The following is an 8,081-nucleotide window of genomic DNA, read 5'->3' as shown; positions in this document are numbered from 1 at the left end:
ACTAATTGCCAGGCGCTGAGACGAATGCCGCCAAGATCGAGCGTCTATGACTTACGGTTCAAGAATTAGCCTCAGAAACAGTGGTTCTGAACATGCTGCCAATAGCTCGCCTGGGAAACATCCAGAGAAGTCCAAGATAGTGTTTTTAGACTGGCTGCCACGAGCTGAAACGAATGCAGCCAAGAGCGAGCGTATGTCACTTACGGTTCAAGAGTTATTCACAGAAACATGGTTCTGAACTTTGCTGCCAGCCGCGAAAGCAAAAATAACCAAGATCGAGCGTCTAGGATTTACTTGTCAATAGCTCGCCTGGGAAACATCCAGTGAAGTCAAAGACAGTGCTTCTATACTAATTGCCAGGCGCTGAGACGAATGCCGCCAAGATCGAGCGTCTATCACTTACGGTTCAAGAATTAGCCTCAGAAACAGTGGTTCTAAACATGCTGCCAATAGCTCGCCTGGGAAACATCCAGAGAAGTCCAAGATAGTGTTTTTTAGACTGACTGCCACGAGCTGAAACGAATGCAGCCAAGAGCGAGCGTCTGTCACTTACGGTTCAAGAGTTATTCACAGAAACATGGTTCTGAACTTTGCTGCCAGCCGCGAAAGCGAAAATAACCAAGATCGAGCGTCTAGGATTTACTTGTCAATAGCTCGCCTGGGAAACATCCAGAGAAGTCAAAGATAGTGCTTCCATACTAATTGCCAGGCGCTGAGACGAATGCCGCCAAGATCAAGCGTCTAAGACTTACGGTTCAAGAATTAGCCTCAGAAACAGTGGGAAACAGTGCTTCTATACTAATTGCCAGGCGCTGAGACGAATGCCGCCAAGATCGAGCGTCTATGACTTACGGTTCAAGAATTAGCCTCAGAAACAGTGGTTCTGAACATGCTGCCAATAGCTCGCCTGGGAAACATCCAGAGAAGTCCAAGATAGTGTTTTTTTAGACTGGCTGCCACGAGCTGAAACGCATGCAGCCAAGAGCGAGCGTCTGTGACTTACGGTTCAAGAGTTATTCACAGAAACATGGTTCTGAACTTTGCTGCCAGCCGCGAAAGCGAAAGTAACCAAGATCGAGCGTCTAGGATTTACTTGTGAATAGCTCGCCTGGGAAACTTTCAGATAAGTCAAAGACAGTGCTTCTATACTAATTGCCAGGCGCTGAGACGAATGCCGCCAAGATCAAGCGTCTAAGACTTACGGTTCAAGAATTAGCCTCAGAAACAGTGGGAAACAGTGCTTCTATACTAATTGCCAGGCGCTGAGACGAATGCCGCCAAGATCGAGCGTCTATGACTTACGGTTCAAGAATTAGCCTCAGAAACAGTGGTTTTGAACATGCTGCCAATAGCTCGCCTGGGAAACATACAGAGAAGTCCAAGATAGTGTTTTTTTTAGACTGGCTGCCACGAGCTGAAACGCATGCAGCCAAGAGCGAGCGTCTGTGACTTACGGTTCAAGAGTTATTCACAGAAACATGGTTCTGAACTTTGCTGCCAGCCGCGAAAGCGAAAGTAACCAAGATCGAGCGTCTAGGATTTACTTGTTAATAGCTCGCCTGGGAAACTTTCAGATAAGTCAAAGACAGTACTTCTATACTAATTGCCAGGCGCTGAGACGAATGACGCCAAGATCAAGCGTCTAAGACTTACGGTTCAAGAATTAGCCTCAGAAACAGTGGGAACAGTGCTTCTATACTAATTGCCAGGCGCTGAGACGAATGCCGCCAAGATCGAGCGTCTATGACTTACGGTTCAAGAATTAGCCTCAGAAACAGTGGTTTTGAACATGCTGCCAATAGCTCGCCTGGGAAACATCCAGAGAAGTCCAAGATAGTGTTTTTTAGACTGACTGCCACGAGCTGAAACGAATGCAGCCAAGAGCGAGCGTCTGTCACTTACGGTTCAAGGGTTATTCACAGAAACATGGTTCTGAACTTTGCTGCCAGCCGCGAAAGCGAAAATAACCAAGATCGAGCGTCTAGGATTTACTTGTCAATAGCTCGCCTGGGAAGCATCCAGAGAAGTCAAAGATAGTGCTTCCATACTAATTGCCAGGCGCTGAGACGAATGCCGCCAAGATCAAGCGTCTAAGACTTACGGTTCAAGAATTAGCCTCAGAAACAGTGGTTCTGAACATGCTGCCAATAGCTCGCCTGGGAAACATCCAGAGAAGTCCAAGATAGTGTTTTTTTTAGACTGGCTGCCACGAGCTGAAACGAATGCAGCCAAGAGCGAGCGTCTGTGACTTACGGTTCAAAAGTTATTCACATAAACATGGTTCTGAACTTTGCTGCCAGCCGCGAAAGCGAAAGCAACCAAGATCGAGCGTCTAGGATTTACTTGTGAATAGCTCGCCTGGAAAACATCCAGAGAAGTCAAAGACAGTGCAGCTATACTAATTGCCAGGCGCTGAGACGAATGCCGCCAAGATCAAGCGTCTAAGACTTACGGTTCAAGAATTAGCCTCAGAAACAGTGGGAAACAGTGCTTCTATACTAATTGCCAGGCGCTGAGACGAATGCCGCCAAGATCGAGCGTCTATGACTTACGGTTCAAGAATTAGCCTCAGAAACAGTGGTTCTGAACATGCTGCCAATAGCTCGCCTGGGAAACATCCAGAGAAGTCCAAGAAAGTGTTTTTTAGACTGGCTGCCACGAGCTGAAACGAATGCAGCCAAGAGCGAGCGTCTGTCACTTACGGTTCAAGAGTTATTCACAGAAACATGGTTCTGAACTTTGCTGCCAGCCGCGAAAGCGAAAATAACCAAGATCGAGCGTCTAGGATTTACTTGTCAATAGCTCGCCTGGGAAACATCCAGAGAAGTCAAAGATAGTGCTTCCATACTAATTGCCAGGCGCTGAGACGAATGCCGCCAAGATCAAGCGTCTAAGACTTACGGTTCAAGAATTAGCCTCAGAAACAGTGGGAAACAGTGCTTCTATACTAATTGCCAGGCGCTGAGACGAATGCCGCCAAGATCGAGCGTCTATGACTTACGGTTCAAGAATTAGCCTCAGAAACAGTGGTTCTGAACATGCTGCCAATAGCTCGCCTGGGAAACATCCAGAGAAGTCCAAGATAGTGTTTTTTTAGACTGGCTGCCACGAGCTGAAACGCATGCAGCCAAGAGCGAGCGTCTGTGACTTACGGTTCAAGAGTTATTCACAGAAACATGGTTCTGAACTTTGCTGCCAGCCGCGAAAGCGAAAGTAACCAAGATCGAGCGTCTAGGATTTACTTGTGAATAGCTCGCCTGGGAAACTTTCAGATAAGTCAAAGACAGTGCTTCTATACTAATTGCCAGGCGCTGAGACGAATGCCGCCAAGATCAAGCGTCTAAGACTTACGGTTCAAGAATTAGCCTCAGAAACAGTGGGAAACAGTGCTTCTATACTAATTGCCAGGCGCTGAGACGAATGCCGCCAAGATCGAGCGTCTATGACTTACGGTTCAAGAATTAGCCTCAGAAACAGTGGTTTTGAACATGCTGCCAATAGCTCGCCTGGGAAACATACAGAGAAGTCCAAGATAGTGTTTTTTTTAGACTGGCTGCCACGAGCTGAAACGCATGCAGCCAAGAGCGAGCGTCTGTGACTTACGGTTCAAGAGTTATTCACAGAAACATGGTTCTGAACTTTGCTGCCAGCCGCGAAAGCGAAAGTAACCAAGATCGAGCGTCTAGGATTTACTTGTGAATAGCTCGCCTGAGAAACTTTCAGATAAGTCAAAGACAGTGCTTCTATACTAATTGCCAGGCGCTGAGACGAATGACGCCAAGATCAAGCGTCTAAGACTTACGGTTCAAGAATTAGCCTCAGAAACAGTGGGAAACAGTGCTTCTATACTAATTGCCAGGCGCTGAGACGAATGCCGCCAAGATCGAGCGTCTATGACTTACGGTTCAAGAATTAGCCTCAGAAACAGTGGTTTTGAACATGCTGCCAATAGCTCGCCTGGGAAACATACAGAGAAGTCCAAGATAGTGTTTTTTTTAGACTGGCTGCCACGAGCTGAAACGAATGCAGCCAAGAGCGAGCGTCTGTGACTTACGGTTCAAGAGTTATTCACAGAAACATGGTTCTGAACTTTGCTGCCAGCCGCGAAAGTAACCAAGATCGAGCGTCTAGGATTTACTTGTCAATAGCTCGCCTGGGAAACATCCAGAGAAGTCAAAGACAGTGCTTCTATACTAATTGCCAGGCGCTGAGACGAATGCCGCCAAGATCGAGCGTCTATGACTTACGGTTCAAGAATTAGCCTCAGAAACAGTGGGAAACAGTGCTTCTATACTAATTGCCAGGCGCTGAGACGAATGCCGCCAAGATCGAGCGTCTATGACTTACGGTTCAAGAATTAGCCTCAGAACCAGTGGTTCTGAACATGCTGCCAATAGATCGCCTGGGAAACATCCAGAGAAGTCCAAGATAGTGTTTTTTAGACTGGCTGCCACGAGCTGAAACGAATGCAGCCAAGAGCGAGCGTCTGTGACTTACGGTTCAAGAGTTATTCACAGAAACATGGTTCTGAACTTTGCTGCCAGCCGCGAAAGCGAAAGTAACCAAGATCGAGCGTCTAGGATTTACTTGTGAATAGCTCGCCTGGGAAACATCCAGAGAAGTCAAAGACAGTGCTTCTATACTAATTGCCAGGCGCTGAGACGAATGCCGCCAAGATCAAGCGTCTAAGACTTACGGTTCAAGAATTAGCCTCAGAAACAGTGGTTCTGAACATGCTGCCAATAGCTCGCCTGGGAAACATCCAGAGAAGTCCAAGATAGTGTTTTTTTAGACTGGCTGCCACGAGCTGAAACGAATCCAGCCAAGAGCGAGCGTCTGTGACTTACGGTTCAAAAGTTATTCACATAAACATGGTTCTGAACTTTGCTGCCAGCCGCGAAAGCGAAAGCAACCAAGGTCGAGCGTCTAGGATTTACTTGTGAATAGCTCGCCTGGAAAACATCCAGAGAAGTCAAAGACAGTGCTTCTATACTAATTGCCAGGCGCTGAGACGAATGCCGCCAAGATCAAGCGTCTAAGACTTACGGTTCAAGAATTAGCCTCAGAAACAGTGGTTCTGAACATGCTGCTAATAGCTCGTCTGGGAAACATCCAGAGAAGTCCAATATAGTGTTTTTTAGACTGGCTGCCACGAGCTGAAACGAATGCAACCAAGAGCGAGCGTCTGTGACTTACGATTCAAGAGTTATTCATAGAAACATGGTTCTGAACTTTGCTGCCAGCCGCGAAAGCGAAAGCAACCAAGATCGAGCGTCTAGGATTTACTTGTGAATAGCTCGCCTGGAAAACATCCAGAGAAGTCAAAGACAGTGCAGCTATACTAATTGCCAGGCGCTGAGACGAATGCCGCCAAGATCAAGCGTCTACGACTTACGGTTCAAGAATTAGCCTCAGAAACAGTGGGAAACAGTGCTTCTATACTAATTGCCAGGCGCTGAGACGAATGCCGCCAAGATCGAGCGTCTATGACTTACGGTTCAAGAATTAGCCTCAGAAACAGTGGTTCTGAACATGCTGCCAATAGCTCGCCTGGGAAACATCCAGAGAAGTCCAAGATAGTGTTTTTTAGACTGGCTGCCACGAGCTGAAACGAATGCAGCCAAGAGCGAGCGTATGTCACTTACGGTTCAAGAGTTATTCACAGAAACATGGTTCTGAACTTTGCTGCCAGCCGCGAAAGCAAAAATAACCAAGATCGAGCGTCTAGGATTTACTTGTCAATAGCTCGCCTGGGAAACATCCAGTGAAGTCAAAGACAGTGCTTCTATACTAATTGCCAGGCGCTGAGACGAATGCCGCCAAGATCGAGCGTCTATGACTTACGGTTCAAGAATTAGCCTCAGAAACAGTGGTTCTAAACATGCTGCCAATAGCTCGCCTGGGAAACATCCAGAGAAGTCCAAGATAGTGTTTTTTAGACTGACTGCCACGAGCTGAAACGAATGCAGCCAAGAGCGAGCGTCTGTCACTTACGGTTCAAGAGTTATTCACAGAAACATGGTTCTGAACTTTGCTGCCAGCCGCGAAAGCGAAAATAACCAAGATCGAGCGTCTAGGATTTACTTGTCAATAGCTCGCCTGGGAAACATCCAGAGAAGTCAAAGATAGTGCTTCCATACTAATTGCCAGGCGCTGAGACGAATGCCGCCAAGATCAAGCGTCTAAGACTTACGGTTCAAGAATTAGCCTCAGAAACAGTGGGAAACAGTGCTTCTATACTAATTGCCAGGCGCTGAGACGAATGCCGCCAAGATCGAGCGTCTATGACTTACGGTTCAAGAATTAGCCTCAGAAACAGTGGTTCTGAACATGCTGCCAATAGCTCGCCTGGGAAACATCCAGAGAAGTCCAAGATAGTGTTTTTTTAGACTGGCTGCCACGAGCTGAAACGCATGCAGCCAAGAGCGAGCGTCTGTGACTTACGGTTCAAGAGTTATTCACAGAAACATGGTTCTGAACTTTGCTGCCAGCCGCGAAAGCGAAAGTAACCAAGATCGAGCGTCTAGGATTTACTTGTGAATAGCTCGCCTGGGAAACTTTCAGATAAGTCAAAGACAGTGCTTCTATACTAATTGCCAGGCGCTGAGACGAATGCCGCCAAGATCAAGCGTCTAAGACTTACGGTTCAAGAATTAGCCTCAGAAACAGTGGGAAACAGTGCTTCTATACTAATTGCCAGGCGCTGAGACGAATGCCGCCAAGATCGAGCGTCTATGACTTACGGTTCAAGAATTAGCCTCAGAAACAGTGGTTTTGAACATGCTGCCAATAGCTCGCCTGGGAAACATCCAGAGAAGTCCAAGATAGTGTTTTTTAGACTGACTGCCACGAGCTGAAACGAATGCAGCCAAGAGCGAGCGTCTGTCACTTACGGTTCAAGGGTTATTCACAGAAACATGGTTCTGAACTTTGCTGCCAGCCGCGAAAGCGAAAATAACCAAGATCGAGCGTCTAGGATTTACTTGTCAATAGCTCGCCTGGGAAGCATCCAGAGAAGTCAAAGATAGTGCTTCCATACTAATTGCCAGGCGCTGAGACGAATGCCGCCAAGATCAAGCGTCTAAGACTTACGGTTCAAGAATTAGCCTCAGAAACAGTGGTTCTGAACATGCTGCCAATAGCTCGCCTGGGAAACATCCAGAGAAGTCCAAGATAGTGTTTTTTTTAGACTGGCTGCCACGAGCTGAAACGAATGCAGCCAAGAGCGAGCGTCTGTGACTTACGGTTCAAAAGTTATTCACATAAACATGGTTCTGAACTTTGCTGCCAGCCGCGAAAGCGAAAGCAACCAAGATCGAGCGTCTAGGATTTACTTGTGAATAGCTCGCCTGGAAAACATCCAGAGAAGTCAAAGACAGTGCAGCTATACTAATTGCCAGGCGCTGAGACGAATGCCGCCAAGATCAAGCGTCTAAGACTTACGGTTCAAGAATTAGCCTCAGAAACAGTGGGAAACAGTGCTTCTATACTAATTGCCAGGCGCTGAGACGAATGCCGCCAAGATCGAGCGTCTATGACTTACGGTTCAAGAATTAGCCTCAGAAACAGTGGTTCTGAACATGCTGCTAATAGCTCGCCTGGGAAACATCCAGAGAAGTCCAATATAGTGTTTTTTAGACTGGCTGCCACGAGCTGAAACGAATGCAACCAAGAGCGAGCGTCTGTGACTTACGGTTCAAGAGTTATTCACAGAAACATGGTTCGGAACTTTGCTGCCAGCCGCGAAAGCGAAAATAACCAAGATCGAGCGTCTAGGATTTACTTGTCAATAGCTCGCCTGGGAAACATCCAGAGAAGTCAAAGACAGTGCTTCTATACTAATTGCCAGGTGCTGAGACGAATGCCGCCAAGATCGAGCGTCTATGACTTACGGTTCAAGAATTAGCCTCAGAAACAGTGGTTCTGAACATGCTGCCAATAGCTCGCCTGGGAAACATCCAGAGAAGTCCAAGATAGTGTTTTTTTTAGACTGGCTGCCACGAGCTGAAACGAATGCAGCCAAGAGCGAGCGTCTGTGACTTACGGTTCAAAAGTTATTCACATAAACATGGTTCTGAACT

This window comes from Rhinoderma darwinii, unplaced genomic scaffold (assembly GCF_050947455.1).
Source record: "Rhinoderma darwinii isolate aRhiDar2 unplaced genomic scaffold, aRhiDar2.hap1 Scaffold_729, whole genome shotgun sequence".
Classification (NCBI taxonomy): domain Eukaryota; kingdom Metazoa; phylum Chordata; class Amphibia; order Anura; family Rhinodermatidae; genus Rhinoderma; species Rhinoderma darwinii.
Note: the sequence above shows the minus strand (reverse complement) of the source record.